The 17,911-nt window shown below is 42.7% G+C and overlaps 1 long non-coding RNA gene across 1 annotated transcript; it reads left to right on the top strand.

The window, feature by feature from the left end:
- Positions 1-1,942: 1,942 nt before the first annotated feature.
- LOC119327510 lies at positions 1,943-10,156 on the top strand. The gene is made up of 8 exons (XR_005158545.1): positions 1,943-3,348; positions 4,162-4,552; positions 4,848-5,178; positions 7,845-7,989; positions 8,671-8,764; positions 8,851-9,047; positions 9,156-9,246; positions 9,907-10,156. It is a non-coding gene; the product is annotated as an uncharacterized LOC119327510 (long non-coding RNA).
- The last annotated feature ends 7,755 nt before the right edge of the window (positions 10,157-17,911 follow it).

Here is a 17,911-nt window from a genome sequence, read left to right as displayed (position 1 = left end):
TTGTTATCCAGTTATCTATCCATTGCATTGGCCTTTTTTTTTCTCGATAGATCTAAGATTCTCTTTAGGTGTCTTTGTTAAAAGAAATACCGGGGGAATAATTACTAGAGATGGGACTAATCATGTAAAGAATGAAGTGCTATTGTTTTTAATTTGCTTATATTCTAAATATATGTATTATAAAATCACTTTACATATAAGTATGAAAAATGTTAATCACCCATTTGAAAAATGTGAAACATGTATAAGAAATGTTTTTAATGCACATGAAAATTAAACAATATGTATGGAAACAAAGTAGACATCAAAACATATGTATGAATGTTTTTGTTAATCATGTACCTGAAAAATATTAAATGTGTATGTAAAAAATATTCCTGTTGTATACAAAAAATATACAATGTGCATGAAAAAAGTAGACATAGAAAATATATGTTTTAAAAAATGTTAGTCATGTATTTGAAAAGTATTTAACATGAAACGACAAATGCACAATGTGTATGGAAAAAAAGTCAGAAGAAATATATGTTTTAAAGAATGTTAATCATGTATTTGAAAAGTACTAAAAGTGTATATAAAAATGTATAACGTGTAAGGAAAAATTAAAGATAAAAAAATATAAGTTTTAAAAAATGTTAATGACGTACTTTAAAAATGTTAAACATGTATCTGAAAAATGTACCTGCTGTATACGTAAAATATACTCCCTCTGTTCCTAAATATTTGTCTCTCTAGAGATTTAAACAAATGACCATATATATGGAGCAAAATGAATGAATCTACACTCTAAAATATGTCTATATACATCCGTATGTTGTAGTCTATTTGAAATCTTTAAAAAGACAAATATTTAGGAACAGAGGGAGTAGAAGCTGTATGAAAAAAGTTGACACAAAAATCTGTGTTTGAAAAAAATGTTAATCATATATTTGAAAAGTTGTTCAACGTGTACACAAAAAATGTTTATACAATGTAAAAAAATGCACGCATAGATTATAATTTTTTTATTGCCATTAAAAATGTACATGGAATTTTAAAGGAATATTCACGTGTTTCCAGAAAACGTCTGTGAATATTTTTTTTATATGTTTATACAGTGTTCAAAGTAGTTCACGTAGTTTAAAAAAATGTTTATTGCCACAAAATATATGGTCAATGTGTATTTGATAATTTTTGACCAAGTATTAAAAAAAGTGGTCAAAAAATATATTAAAACAAAAATTTATATCATGTATTTGAAAAAACATAAATTTTGTATTTAAAAAATAATCAATATTTATCAAAAATGTTTCACGTGTACTCTAAAAACATATATTGTGTACCGAAAAATAGACATGTGTGAAAAAAAGGAAACCAATGCAAACCGACAAATAAGAAAAGAAAAAAAGAAAAATTTGTATTTTAAAAATGTCATCATGTATTAAAAAATGAAAATGTTGTTAAAAAATGGTTCCTTATGTATACGAATAATGTACAATATATATAAGAAATAGACATCAAATTCACATATTTTTCAAACATACTAATAATGTATTGAGAAAACATTCAATATGTAGGAAAATGTTTCTGATGTATACGAAATATGTTTTATGTAATTTAAAAATATTAAATATGTATAGAAATATAATTCTTATTCTATGCGAAAAGAGAAAAGGAAAAAAACAACCAAAACAAAAATATGCAAAGCAAAGCCAGTAGTCTCTCCCTCTCTCCCTCTCTCTCTCTTTCTTTTTTTCTCTAATAAACCAGCGATTGCTTCTGGTTGTCCGTCGCGTGCTTTAGCAAAAAGACCCTTCTCTTTTTTGGAAATTGAACCCGCACTCCCTACCTAAGTGGCTCTAGGGAACACGATTCGGTAAAAAAAACCTTTCGCGTATCCTCTGTTTTTTCTTGGTATTCAGACCGGCAGTTGGAGGCCGCCGCGACGAACGGGATGGACGAGGTGGCGGAGCAGGGGCCCCGGCGAGTGGGGAGCTGGAGGCACAGCGCATCCCGGCGTCGCACGGGGACTACGAGCTGGCGGCGCACCTGTCACCCACCAGCGCAGACCCCGAGGTCGTGACGACGAGGGGAGAATCAGAATGAGGAGGATGCCGCTGCGGCAGCGAAGGTAGCCAGCAGCCTGATGAAGCATCTACGGCCCAGCTTCTCCGGCGCGCCATCCGGAGATGGGACGGGCGGATCGAGGCGGAGGACGATGGAGAGGTGGTCGGAGGCAGCGAGCTCCAAGGTAGGCGGGGTGATGCGGTTCCAGATGGACGACGGCTTCATGGGCGGCTGGGCCGAATCAGCTGCCGTGGCCCAAGCGGCGGACGAACGGGCGCTCCTCTCGTCGTCCTCCTCCCGACGGCAGGCCAAGCAGGCGGTAGGAGCTTCTCCGTTCTGCTTGGCGACCTCAGGGTCCCGCTCTTCGGGGCGCTGCTCCAGCAGAGCAACATCACGCGCCTCGAATGGCAAGGGCGGCCGCCGTGGTTTGAGGACGTGCTGCGGGCGCCGACGGCTACCACGCCCCGGCGGTGGTGGACGCGCGGCGACACTCTCTGGGCGTGCTCTTGCTGGAGCTCCTCAACGGCAAGTCCCCGACGCACGCATCGCTGCAGGATGGCGACGGCGGCACGCTGGACCTGCCGCGGTTGGTGCAGTCAGTGGTGCGCGAGGAGTGGACGGCCGAGGTGATTGGCGTGGAGCTGGTGCGGCTAGGCGCCGCGCCGAGGAGAAGATGGACTCGCTACTGCAGGCATCAACGAAGCTACAACATAGCACGCCGCTGGCCTCCAGCAACCGGCGCTCCGCACACATCCTTGCCTCCCACGGCCAGATGCTCGGACGGCCCCCCATCACATAGATACACAAACACAACAGCAAGCTTCAGTTATCTGAATTTTCGGTTCAGTGTCCACAACAACGAGCTTCAGTTATCTGAATTTTTAGTGCAGTGTCGTGATTTGGATGGACGCCCGAACACAACAGCGAGGCCAGCTTCAGTTCTCTGAATCTTCAGTGTGCTGTCATGATTTGGATGGAATTGGAGACCGTGTCCTTCTCCAACATAAGTCAATTTCCAATGTAATCGAGTTCGAGTCTCTGTTCTTCTCCAACGCAAAAGCATGTAGTACCCGACCCGGATTGGACTTGGCTGTCATAAGGAGGGATCCTCGACCAGAACGTCCATCAGGCTGCGTCCCTCGACCAGAATCTCCATCAAATCCCATCACATTGCAACTCTCAGAGGAGCATCCAATGTCGCTGGCGGAGGAAAATCATCCGTCCAGCCGTACTATGCCGAGTTCGCCGGCGGAAGAAGAACACCCGTCGAGCCCTCCATCGCCTGAGGTGGCTACACCAGAGGTATTTCTCCCCATGAAAGTTACTACACCTGAGGCTAGCATGTTTGCATCTCTGATTTTTTTTTAGAGATTTGTTCAGGATTGTTTGTTGTCTGAACAAGACACATATCTGAAGATTCAGTATTGACTTACACCTTGGAGTTTACATCCGTTGTGGTGTTCCTATATTCTAAACTGAACCATGCTAATCCGACCAAGTTTGGGCCTACACAGAGTCAAAAGTTTGAGTGATAGTTATGTTCCAGTTGCATTTATATTCAGATTTCATAGAAGGAACAAAGTTCCAGGAAAAACAACCTGTTAGTGTGTTCCTTGACGTTATACACCCGAGCACCCCTACTGTTAGCACCAAAATTAGCATTATTCTTGGCATGTATATGAATGCTTTGTTTGCATGATTATTTGATTGAAGTAGGGCAGAATAACAGTAAACTGAATCATGAAATTTTAGAATCAGAAAGTAGGCATATACATCGTCATAAGCTCATTTTTCTGAAGTTGCTCCATGTTACTCCAGTTTTAGGTTCTGTCCAGTGATGTTCATCAGAAATGTCACAGTGCGTGTATGCTCTAAGCGATAGGCAACGGACTATGGGGAACATATTTGTTTTTTTATAATCATTTTCTGATTGTTGTTTTCCTGTAGGATATGTCATTACTTTTTTTAGTGGGTAGTGACTGCACTACCTAACCGACTATGATGTACTACCTCTGTTTCAACTGATTCCAGCTCAATGTGTCATCACTATTTAAATTATTTATTAGATGCTCGATGAAATTCAGAACTAAGCAATTTTTTCTTCTGTCTTTTCAGTGATGGGAGGTAGATTGAGCTGATAAATTTCTGCACCCACCTTGAGGTCCATAACGTTCTCCTAATTATATGCAGCCCAATTCGTATAGATGTATTTGTTTGAGGGAGAGGACTATCTGTGATCAGAAGCAACAGTATGTGATCATCATGAGTGCGAGAGATGGCAAGAGTATGTGATATGTATTTCTGTGTACACTACTAATATGTATTGACTGTTCATGTTGGTACAGTAGGTTCATGATTGCTTATGGAAACAATAAAATTACTTGAGGAGGATTTTATGAGTATGTACTTTGAGACTTGAGAGGCTGTTATTGACATGGATTCTCCGTCTACTAGAGAGGCTGGTGTCAAATCAATATCGGAACAAGGGCAATAGAAGTGGAATGAGGTGAAGTCCTATTGATACCTATAATTCATTGATTAACTCAAACAAATGATACTAGACATCAACTACTGCAATTGATCCATGAATATTTATTAGGTTGTAGTATCTATCTAACATCTTAGAAGGGAAAAATGCGATGAACACTTTTTTCTCAAGGTTATCTATATGAGTATATCTTTAAAATGTGGTACAGAGAGCAGAAGGTCTTAAATGCTTGCAAATCCTCAGTTTTAAGAGAATAAGATACAGTCTTAATTTATTTCCAAATTTATTTTTCTATTATTGGAATTCTGAACAGGAGAAGGTTGTTAGCTCGTCGTGTGGTCGATTTGGTTTCTGGAAATTCTTTCGCATACTATGTTTGAGCGCTTTTGTTCTTGAGTTCTTCTGGTGGAGGGAATCAGAAGTGATTCTTCTGCAATGTGAGGAGATCTCCAAATCAAGCCAGCCTCCAAGAGAAGAGAACAAGTAGTACATCTCTACCCAGACGAGCTGAATCTGAACGACTCAGATTGTCATGTTACCGTGTACCAGTCCGGCAGATGTGCAAGTGCAACTACATTGGTTGAGTGTAAGGAAGACTGATTCATCTGCGCGAAGCCAGTATGACAAGGCTAAGTCTGCACAAGGTAAAAAAACACAATAAATTTGGCCCCTTGATATTTCTGTTTATGGGTTGTTTTTTAGGGGAGCTCATAGTTTAGTAGTTCTCTTCTGTGCTAATCTGAATTGTAGGTGGCCCATTGTTTAATTGCTCATGCACATTATTAATTGTGGTTTGCATCGTCAATCTGCACTTTGGTAGGAGCACCTAGGAGTTCCTGACTATTCTCTGGGCAACCTCCTATATTTTATAGTAGTTCAACTTAGCCTTTATTTGTGGCAAACCGTGATTCCGTACTACACCTTGGAATCTTTTTTAAGTCTGAATTGCGTGGTTTACTGACTAAATTTACCCACTAGCTCAGCTGATTTATGCAAAGTACAATAGTAACTTTGTTTGGATCTGAACTTATGTCACTCTAAGAACTTCTACATAGAATGATTTATCATCACTAGAATATTTATGCCCCGTTGTAATGCACGGGCATGTTTTCTTGCAAAATTTATTTTAAATGTTTTTTGCTGGTTGATTATGTTTGGAGTTCCTTTCTTTGTTATTATCTTCATTGCATTGCTAGTTTCTTTTATCCGGTACCATTTTGTGGTTATATATGCTTTACTTATTCACTTAGAATATCAATGTCTTATCGGTGAATCGGTTCACTTGCACAAGGATCTTGCCAAAACATCAAGTTTTCCGAACATAAAAATTATGTCATTTCGGTGGAATAAAGAATTTATCTCTAGCACGGTGAAACAAATAATTTATCTCTAGCACTAAAATTATGTTTCTTACCAACAAGAATGTATCACTGCAGTATTTTTATTATGTTACGGCTAATAGTTGGGTTGCTCCATTAGCAAGAAGTCAATTTGTCAGTGGAAACATAGCTGCAAGGATGCGATATTTCAACTTTGAGGTTACTTAAGCTTTTGGACTTCAGATTTAGTTGCCATCACGAAACTGGTATGCAATTGAGCTGCACTTGCGCGCACATGCTGATTTCTAAATATCGCACAGTACTATAGTTGTGATCCTCTAAATAGCTTATATTTGAGCACAGTCTTGCGGAATAGTTACAGTGAACAAAAAGCTTGCATTTGATTGATTTGATTTGTTAGTTTTTTGAATGGTGCTGCCCCTATTAGGCTAAGTAGAAGCACTATACTGGGCCTAAAGTACATCAGGTTACCTTTCATGAGGCCTGCGGAATTTTTGTAATTTGCGGTATGGTATTTTTGGAATTATTTTGGGTACAAGGAAAGAAGTGAGACAGAACTGCAATTTTTTGTGGTAAGATTTACTGAAATTGGTGTTTCTTTTCAAGATTGTATTACTGTTTGCCCATTTGATCCTTGGATGATCTACTAATTTTCTTTTCTATTTGTTGCGGATAATTTGCTTCAGTTCATCAGATTACCTGGGGAAACATGCTCATTGTTTATTTAAAGATATATTGGGCATCAGTCCACCTGTCATGAGGTCTCTAAATTTTTGAGGCATGTTTATTTTCTGAATAATTTATTGGAGATACTATGCTTGGACTCACAAATGCATGTAGTGCTTCCACTAGAGGGATGTTCTTCATTTTTTCTGTGCTCTTTCAAGTTTTTGGTCCTTGAAAAGTAATAGTACTTGCTAGGTTTCTAGCTTTACTTTTTTTGTAGTACAAGCTAAATGTATATGCCTGAATTTACATATCAGAGTGTTTGAGTTGATTAAGGGTATGCGAGAGAACAATTTTCATCCTCAAACAACACCCGACATCATCAATTTTCTTATTTACCAATTGAAACATGAGGCAATAATAGCACAACTTAAGTGTGTGAACATATCAATATAAAATGATTGGCCGGATTATGTTTTTATGCATTCTAGAAGTGGCATTTTCGTGAAATTACAAACTAGCTTTACATTTTTTCGAAACACTTTGTGAAATTTTATTGGAGAATATTTTTCTTCTTTTCCATCGTTCGTTGCCCATTTGTCCCGTTATGCTCCTGTTTGTCATGAATAATGTGATGTGTTGAAATAGAGGGCGTAAACTTGTGGGGGCTTTTAGCCATGGGGCTATTGGGCTAGAGGCATGCGATATATTTTCCTCCCGTTGCAACGCACGGGCCCTTTTGCTAGTAAACCAAATAAATCTTTCCCTAATAATAATAAAGCACAGATTGACTTTGTCGGGCTCACCGTCACAATACGCTTCTTTTCGTGAATTTACGCTTTCAGTTTTTTCATCTATACTAGTTTCTACATCCGAGGTGGTACTATTTTACGTGCATATACTATTATCTATATCTATATGACGTGAGGGATGCGATATTTTTCTCGCACATTGCTCCGTTGGGCCTCGACTGGCTGCATCCTGGGCTGCATCCGTGGCCCAGAAGAAGGCCGACAAGCCAACGATGCGTTAAAAAGGATTTCGATGGGGACAGGACTCGAACCTGGGTATCTTCTTCTTCTTCTTCTAAACCGAATCGTTATTTTTCTAAGAAAAACTGCACGCCGTGCTTCTCTCGCTGCACGCCGTGCTTCTCTCGCTGCACGCTGCTCCTATCCCTCCCCCAGTCGCCATGGATCTTGCTTTGCTGGATCCACTCCTCCTCTCCCAGAGTGTCCTCTCCTCTCCCTCCGCGGGCCGCCAATTCTCTCCCTTCACGAGCTGATGTGGATCTCGCGATGCAGGTGGTGCCCGTTGTAATGGCCATGGCTGACTCGCCAGACGCCGCCGGAGGGAGCCCAATATACCCTAGCTCGATGGGCTCGCCAGCCGCCTAGGTAATAGGGAAAACATGTGTCGCATCGGCACATTTGATACAGAGCAGCAACTGTAAGTTCCTCTCCCTTCTCTAATTAGTATTGAGATTCGATTGCTATTTGATTCAGAGCAGCCACCAAAAGTTCCTCTTTTGATGCACCGAAAACAGCTCTCTCTCTCTCTCTCTCTCTCTCTCTCTCTCTCTCTCTCTCTAATTGATGCACAGCTACAGAATGACGTGTATCTATGCTACCTGCTAATGTGATGGCTAATGCATGCGGACTGATTCATGAATTAGCAAAATATATTTTCTGCCAGATGTGCTAATATACAAATTTGATGTTCAGGGTGCCCTCCACTTGTTTGTTGTTATGCCTATAAGAGATGATTTTTCTTCATTTTAAAAAAATAAAAAAACACAGTGCGGTTGCTCTTATACAGCTTATAAAAAGCAATTACAAGTAAGAAGAGTGGTGTGTTCTCCATAAAACGGAATTGCAGAAGTTCTTGTTTTTGGGCAGGGTAAAATTGGAGGAGTTCACTATTTAAATTTTAGTAGTTCACTATTCAAATCCAGTCCACTTTAAAAGTTCAAAACAATTCATTATTATAATGTAAACAACATACAAATCATTCTTGGAACCTTTGAAGGTTCGCTGGAAAAAAACTTCACTATCACTATCTCTACCTATATGATAATATTGAAGAAAAGACTGTTTATTCTCCTTTTCTTTTTGTCCGCCGTCCACACAGACCTGGTTATTGAGGGCGTGCACCGGATGTGCATAGCAGCACCAGTGCCGACCAATTCGGCGGCGAACGCCATGTGGAGGTGCACGGGATGACGGTAAGATGAGCTTTCTTATTTGTTTTGCCTTCAACATCACGCTCGGATGGTTGTAGGGACTCAACTTTGTGTTGTGGATGCATTAGGCGACGCTGGCGGAGCTGATGTGGAGGTATGCGTGTGTGATGACCTGTTGTTCCTGGCTTCCGACGGTCCATGGTGGGGGAGGACCAAGTGGTGGCCTTCTTTGGTGACTTCATGGGCGTGTCAGCCCTCATCTCCACTTTGTCATCGACGACATCTACGGCCATGACCCTCCGCCATCCACTTACTTGGCACCTCGGTACGCAAATTAAATCCTTCTTCACCTGGCTGGGCCGTTTTTGTTCTGGAATTCGGATGCTTGAGCTGGTGGAGCAGGGTATGATTATGATCTGTGTAATGGGTGTAGAGTGGGAGGGGCTGCCGTTCCAGTTCAGCAGGGGCTGCACCTTCTACCGCAGTGATCCCAACCCGCATGGGCAGCAGCAGATTCAGATTGTGTAAGCATCATTCGCTCACTAGCTAGATCAATTCGAATTTTGTGTTCTGATTTTGCACGTTGCGAGTTTTTATATATATCACATATCACAACTCTATTATCTTCCAGTAACTCTATCATCTTTCAGTACCATGATGTGTGTGCATATCTCTTTGGTTCTCAAACAAGAGCTGCATGTCTTTCAGTTTGCACTGTGGATGAAGTGCAGTGTACGGTCGGTGTTGTAAGCATAGAGTGTAGGCAGGTCAAGATGCAAGTTTGTTTGGTTTTGACTCCAAGCATGAATATTTGATAATTAGAGAAGGATCTTGGGTAAAGATCTTTGCCTAGATCAATGTAGTCATATAGGCCATGTTATCTTCTAGCAAAAATATAGCAATAATTTCTTCTTTGCCTGTTCCTCTTTTTTTCTTTTTTCTTTCTTTCTTTTCTCAATGCACTGTATGATGATTGTAATGGGCCACATTGGCAAAGACTGGACATTCTGGATTTGGAAGAATGCAATGATCAATTTTTTATGCAGCTCCAAATGCAACGCACAACGAAACAAAAAAATAGATACTCCTAGGCTCGATCTTTCTACTGCAACTAAAAATAAATACTTATTATGACACTTTTCTCGATCTGTTTGGCATTTTATTATCTTCTCTGGCCCATGAAGGTTTGGAGATGGTGGCCCATGACGAGGATTTCAGGGGAGATCATACTATGACTATAACAAGAGGCCGAGATTTGACTTGCATTGTATGCGTAAAGCAGGTTCAAGAGCTCCAAGCCAACAATCGCCAGAGCTTTGAAAAAGATGTAAGACTTCTACTTTCTACCTTCTGTCACAAAATTTGTTGTAGCCTGTGTTGAAAATATGCCCTAGAGGCAATAATAAAATGGTTATTAGTATGTTTCTTTGTTCATGATAATTGTCTATTGTTCATGCTATAATTGTGTTATTCGGAAATCGTAATACATGTGTGAATACATAGACCACAACACGTCCCTAGTGAGCCTCTAGTTGACTGGCTCGTTGATCAAAAGATAGTCATGGTTTCCTGACTATGGACATTAGATGTCATTGATAACGCGATCACATCATTAGGAGAATGATGTGATGGACACGACCCAATCCTAAGCATAGCTCAAAGATCGTGTAGTTCGTTTGCTGTAGCTTTTCTGAATGTCAAGTATCATTTCCTTAGACCATGAGATTGTGCAACTCCCGGATACCGTAGGAGTGCCTTGGGTGTGCCAAACGTCACAACGTAACTGGGTGACTATAAAGGTACATTACAGATATCTCCGAAAGTGTCTGTTGGGTTGGCATGAATCGAGACTGGGATTTGTCACTCCGTATGACGGAGAGGTATCTCCGGGCCCACTCGGTAATGCATCATCGTAATGAGCTCAATGTGATCAATCAAGTGGTTGATCACGGGATCATGCATTACGGTACGAGTAAAGTGACTTACCGGTAACGAGACTGAACAAGATATTGGAATACCGACGATCGAGTCTCAGGCAAGTAACGTACCGATTGACAAAGGGAATTGTATACGGATTGATTGAATCCTCGACATCGTGGTTCATCCGATGAGATCATCGTGGAGCATGTGGGAGCCAACATGGGTATCCAGATCCCGCTGTTGGTTATTGACCGGAGAGTCGTCTCGGTCATGTCTGCATGTCTCCCGAACCCGTAGGGTCTACACACTTAAGGTTCGGTGACGCTAGGGTTGTTAGGAAGACTTGTATGTGATAACCGAATGTTGTTCGGAGTCCCGAATGAGATCCCAGACGTCACGAGGAGTTCCGGAATGGTCCGGAGGTAAAGATTTATATATGGGAAGTTGTCATACGGTCGCCGGAAAGGTTCGGGGGCATATCGGTATTGTACCGGGGCCACTGGAGGGGCCACCTCTTCCGGGGGGGCCTTATGGGCTGTATGGAGAAGGGAACCAGCCCAAGTGGGCTGGGGCGCCACACCCCCCTAGGGCCCATGCGCCTAGGGTTGGGGGGAAACCCTAAGGGGGGCGCCCCCTTGCTTGGGGGGCAAGCCCCCCTCCCCTTGGCCGCCGCCCCCTCTAGATCCCATCTAGAGGGGGCCGGCCCCCTTCCCCCTTCCCCTATAAATAGAGGGGTGAGGGGAGGGCTGCACACAACATCAAAGGCGCAGCCCCTCCCCTCCCCAACACCTCTCCTCCTCCATAAGAGCTTGGCGAAGCCCTGCCGGAGTACTGCAGCTTCACCACCACCACGCCGTCGTGCAGCTGTTGGAGCCCTCTTCCTCAACCTCTCCCTCCTCCTTGCTGGATCAAGGCGCGGGAGACGTCCTCGCTTCGTACGTGTGTTGAACGCGGAGGTGCCGTCCGTTCGACGCTAGGATCTTCGGTGATTCGGATCACGTCGAGTACGACTCCATCAACCCCGTTCTCTTAACGCTTCCGCTCGTGATCTACAAGGGTATGTAGATGCACTCTTCTCTCCCTCGTTGCTAGATGACTTCATAGATTGATCTTGGTGATGCGTAGAAAATTTATAAAATTCTGCTACGTTCCCCAACAGTGGCACCATGAGCTAGGTCTATGCGTAATTACTATGCACGAGTAGAACACAAAGCAGTTGTGGGCGTCGAAATTGTCAATTATCTTGCCGTTACTAGTCTTATCTTGATTCGGCGGCATTGTGGGATGAAGCGGCCCGGATCAACCTTACACATACGCTTACGTGAGACCGGTTCCACCGACTGACATGCACTAGTTGCATAAGGTGGCTGGCGGGTGTCTGTCTCTCCCACTTTAGTCGGATCAGATTCGATGAACAGGGTCCTTATGAAGGGTAAATAGAAATTGGCAATTCACGTTGTGGTTTTGACGTAGGTAAGAAACGTTCTTGCTAGAAACCTATAGCAGCCACGTAAAAACTTGCAACAACAATTAGAGGACGTCTAACTTGTTTTTGCAGCAAGTGTTTTGTGATGTGATATGGCCAAAGGATGTGATGAATGATATATGTGATGTATGAGATGATCATGTTCTTGTAATAGGAATCACGACTTGCATGTCGATGAGTATGACAACCGGCAGGAGCCATAGGAGTTGTCTTTATTTATTTATGACCTGCATGTCAACATAAACGTCATGTAATTACTTTACTTTATTGCTAAAGCGTTAGCCATAGTAGTAGAAGTAATAGATGACGAGACAACTTCAAGAAGACACGATGATGGAGATCATGATGATGGAGATCATGGTGTCATGTCGGTGACAACGATGATCATGGAGCCCCGAAGATGGAGATCAAAAGGAGCAAATGATATTGGCCATATCATGTCACTATTTGATTGCATGTGATGTTTATCATGTTTTACATCTTATTTGCTTAGAACGACGGTAGCTTAAATAAGATGATCCCTTGTAATAATTTCAAGAAAGTGTTCCCCCTAACTATGCACCGTTGCGAAGGTTCGTTGTTTCGAAGCACCACGTGATGATCGGGTGTGATAGATTCTAACGTTCGAATACAACGGGTGTAAGCCAGATTTACACACGCAATACACTTAGGTTGACTTGACGAGCCTAGCATGTACAGACATGGCCTCGGAACACAGAAGACCGAAAGGTCGAGCATGAGTCGTATAGAAGATACGATCAACATGAAGATGTTCACCGATGTTGACTAGTCCGTCTCACGTGATGATCGGACACGGCCTAGTTAACTCAGATCATGTTATACTTAGATGACTGGAGGGATGTCTATCTGAGTGGGAGTTCATTGAATAATTTGATTAGATGAACTTAATTATCATGAACTTAGTCTAAAATCTTTACAATATGTCTTGTAGATCAAATGGCCCACGTTGTCCTCAACTTCAACGCGTTTCTAGAGAAAACCAAGCTGAAAGACGATGGCAGCAACTATACGGACTGGGTCCGGAACCTGAGGATCATCCTCATAGCTGCCAAGAAAGATTATGTCCTAGAAGCACCGCTAGGTGACGCACCCGTCCCACAGAACCAAGACATTATGAACGCTTGGCAGACACGTGCTGATGATTACTCCCTCGTTCAGTGTGGCATGCTTTACAGCTTAGAACCGGGGCTCCAAAAGTGTTTTGAGAGACACGGAGCATATGAGATGTTCGAAGAGCTGAAAATGGTTTTCCAAGCTCATGCCCGGGTCGAAAGATATGAAGTCTCTGACAAGTTCTTCAGCTGTAAGATGGAGGAAAATAGTTCTGTCAGTGAGCACATACTCAAAATGTCTGAGTTGCATAACCGCTTGACTCAGCTGGGAGTTAATCTCCCGGATGACGCGGTCATTGACAGAATCCTTCAGTCACTTCCACCAAGCTATAAGAGCTTTGTGATGAACTTCAATATGCAGGGGATGGAAAAGACCATTCCTGAGGTATATTCAATGCCGAAATCAGCAGAGGTAGAAGTCAAAAAGGAACATCAAGTGTTGATGGTGAATAAAACCACTAAGTTCAAGAAAGGCAAGGGCAAGAAGAACTTCAAGAAGGACGGCAAGGGAGTTGCCGCGCCCGGTAAGCAAGCTGCCGGGAAGAAGCCAAAGAATGGACCCAAGCCCGAGACTGAATGCTTTTATTGCAAGGGAAGTGGTCACTGGAAGCGGAACTGCCCCAAATACTTAGCGGATAAGAAGGCCGGCAACACTAAAGGTATATGTGATATACATGTAATTGATGTGTACCTTACCAGTACTCGTAGTAGCTCCTGGGTATTTGATACCGGTGCGGTTGCTCACATTTGTAACTCAAAGCAGGAACTGCGGAATAAGCGAAGACTGGCGAAGGACGAGGTGACGATGCGCGCCGGGAATGGTTCCAAGGTCGATGTGATCGCCGTCGGCACGCTGCCTCTACATTTACCTACGGGATTAGTTTTAAACCTCAATAATTGTTATTTAGTGCCAGCTTTGAGCATGAACATTGTATCAGGATCTCGTTTAATTCGAGATGGCTACTCATTTAAATCCGAGAATAATGGTTGTTCTATTTATATGAGAGATATGTTTTATGGTCATGCTCCAATGGTGAATGGTTTATTCTTAATGAATCTCGAGCGTAATGCTACACATATTCATAGTGTGAATACCAGAAGATGTAAGGTTGATAATGATAGTCCCACATACTTGTGGCACTGCCGCCTTGGTCACATAGGTGTCAAACGCATGAAGAAGCTCCATGCAGATGGACTTTTAGAGTCTCTTGATTACGAATCGTTTGACACGTGCGAACCATGCCTCATGGGTAAAATGACCAAGACTTCGTTCTCAGGAACAATGGAGCGAGCAACCAACTTATTGGAAATCATACATACTGATGTGTGCGGTCCAATGAGTGTTGAGGCTCGCGGTGGCTATCGTTATGTTCTCACCCTCACTGATGACTTGAGTAGATATGGGTATGTCTACTTAATGAAACACAAGTATGAGACCTTTGAAAAGTTCAAGGAATTTCAGAGTGAGGTTGAGAATCAACGTGACAAGAAAATCAAGTTCTTGCGATCAGATCGTGGGGGAGAATACTTGAGTCACGAATTTGGCACACACTTAAGAAAATGTGGAATAGTTTCACAACTCACGCCGCCTGGAACACCTCAGCGAAATGGTGTGTCCGAACGTCGTAATTGCACTCTATTGGATATGGTGCGATCTATGATGTCTCTTACCGATCTACCGCTATCATTTTGGGGCTATGCTTTAGAGACTGCCGCATTCACTTTAAATAGGGCTCCGTCGAAATCCGTTGAGACGACACCGTATGAATTATGGTTTGGGGAGAAACCTAAGCTATCGTTTCTAAAAGTTTGGGGATGCGATGCTTATGTCAAGAAACTTCAACCTGAAAAGCTCGAACCCAAATCGGAAAAATGCGTCTTCATAGGATACCCTAAAGAAACTGTTGGGTATACCTTCTACCTCAAATCCGAAGGCAAGATCTTTGTTGCCAAGAATGGGTCCTTTCTAGAGAAAGAGTTTTTCTCGAAAGAAATAAGTGGGAGGAAAGTAGAACTTGATGAAGTATTACCTCTTGAACCGGTAAGTGGTGCAGCTCAAGAAAATGTTCCTGAGGTGCCTGCACCGACTAGAGAGGAAGTTGATGATGATCATGAAACTTCAGATCAAGTTGCTACTGAACTTCGTAGGTCCACGAGGACACATTCCGCACCAGAGTGGTACGGCAACCCTGTCCTGGAAATCATGTTGTTAGACAACGGTGAACCTTCGAACTATGAAGAAGCGATGGCGGGCCCGGATTCCGACAAATGGCTGGAAGCCATGAACTCCGAGATAGGATCCATGTATGAAAACGAAGTATGGACTTTGACTGACTTGCCCGATGATCGGCGAGCCATAAAAAATACATGGATCTTTAAGAAGAAGACAGACGCGGATGGTAACATAACCATCTATAAAGCTCGGCTTGTCGCTAAGGGTTATCGACAAGTTCAAGGGGTTGACTACGATGAGACTTTCTCACCCGTAGCGAAGCTGAAGTCCGTCCGAATCATGTTAGCAATTGTCGCATTCTATGATTATGAAATATGGCAAATGGACGTCAAAACAACATTCCTTAATGGTTTCCTTAAGGAAGAATTGTATATGATGCAGCCAGAAGGTTTTGTCGATCCTAAGAATGCTGACAAGGTGTGCAAGCTCCAACGCTCGATTTATGGGCTGGTGCAAGCATCTCGGAGTTGGAACATTCGTTTGGATGAGTGATCAAAGCGTTTGGGTTTATGCAGACTTATGGAGAAGCCTGCATTTACAAGAAAGTGAGTGGGAGCTCTGTAGCATTTCTCATATTGTATGACATACTGTTGATGGAAAGTGATATAGAATTCTTGGAAAGCATAAAGGCCTACTTGAACAAGTGTTTTTCAATGAAGGACCTTGGAGAAGCTGCTTATATATTAGGCATCAAGATCTATAGAAATAGATCGAGATGCCTCATTGGTCTTTCACAGAGTACGTACCTTGACAAGATATTGAAGAAGTTCAAAATGGATCAGTCAAAGAAGGGGTTCTTGCTGTATTGCAAGGTACGAGATTGAGCACGGCTCAATGCCCGACCACGGCAGAAGATAGAGAAAAGATGGGTGTCGTCCCCTATGCCTCGGCCATAGGGTCTACCATGTATGCTATGCTGTATACCAGACCTGATGTAAACCTTGCCGTAAGTTTGGTAGGAAGGTACCAAAGTAATCCCGGCATGGAACACTGGACAACGGTCAAGAATATCCTGAAGTACCTGAAAAGGACTAAGGACATGTTTCTCGTGTATGGAGGTGATGAAGAGCTCGTCGTAAGGGGTTACGTCGATGCTAGCTTCGACACAGATCTGGATGACTCTAAGTCACAAACCGGATACGTGTATATTTTGAATGGTGGGGCAGTAAGCTGGTGTAGTTGCAAGCAAAGCGTTGTGGCAGGATCTACATGTGAAGCGGAGTACATGGCAGCCTCGGAGGCAGCACAAGAAGCAGTCTGGGTGAAGAAGTTCATTACCGACCTAGGAGTCATACCCAATGCGTCGGGCCCGATGACTCTCTTCTGTGACAACACTGGAGCTATTGCCCTTGCCAAGGAGCCCAGGTTTCACAGGAAGACCAGGCATATCAAGCGTCGCTTCAACTCCATTCATGAAAGTGTTCAAAATGGAGACATAGAGATTTGTAAAGTACATACGGACCTGAATGTAGCAGATCCGTTGACTAAACCTCTCCCTAGAGCAAAACATGATCAACACCAGAACTGCATGGGTGTTCGATTCATCACAATGTAACCCGAATATTGACTCTAGTGCAAGTGGGAGACTATTGGAAATATGCCCTAGAGGCAATAATAAAATGGTTATTATTATATTTCTTTGTTCATGATAATTGTCTATTGTTCATGCTATAATTATGTTATCCGGAAATCGTAATACATGAGTGAATACATAGACCACAACACGTGAGCCTCTAGTTGACTGGCTCGTTGATCAAAAGATAGTCATGGTTTCCTGACTATGGACATTAGATGTCATTGATAGCGGGATCACATCATTAGGAGAATGATGTGATGGACAAGACCCAATCCTAAGCATAGCTCAAAGATCGTGTAGTTCATTTGCTGTAGCTTTTCTGAATGTCAAGTATCATTTCCTTAGACCATGAGATTGTGCAACTCCCGGATACCGTAGGAGTGCCTTGGGTGTGCCGAACGTCACAACGTAACTGGGTGACTATAAAGGTACATTACAGGTATCTCCGAAAGTGTCTGTTGGGTTGGCATGAATCGAGACTGGGATTTGTAACTCCGTATGACGGAGAGGTATCTCTGGGCCCACTCGGTAATGCATCATCGTAATGAGCTCAATGTGATCAAGTGGTTGATCACGGGATCATGCATTACGGTACGAGTAAAGTGACTTACCGGTAACGAGACTGAACAAGGTATTGGGATACCGACGATCGAGTCTCGGGCAAGTAACGTACCGATTGACAAAGGGAATTGTATACGGATTGATTGAATCCTCGACATCGTGGTTCATCCGATGAGATCATCGTGGAGCATGTGGGAGCCAACATGGGTATCCAGATCCCGCTGTTGGTTATTGACCGGAGAGTCGTCTCGGTCATGTCTGCATGTCTCCCGAACCCGTA

Source organism: Triticum dicoccoides, chromosome 7A, assembly GCF_002162155.2.
Source record: "Triticum dicoccoides isolate Atlit2015 ecotype Zavitan chromosome 7A, WEW_v2.0, whole genome shotgun sequence".
Classification (NCBI taxonomy): Eukaryota; Viridiplantae; Streptophyta; class Magnoliopsida; order Poales; family Poaceae; genus Triticum; species Triticum dicoccoides.
The sequence above is the reverse complement of the archived record's forward strand: the minus strand, read 5'-3'. Positions and strand labels throughout refer to the sequence as shown.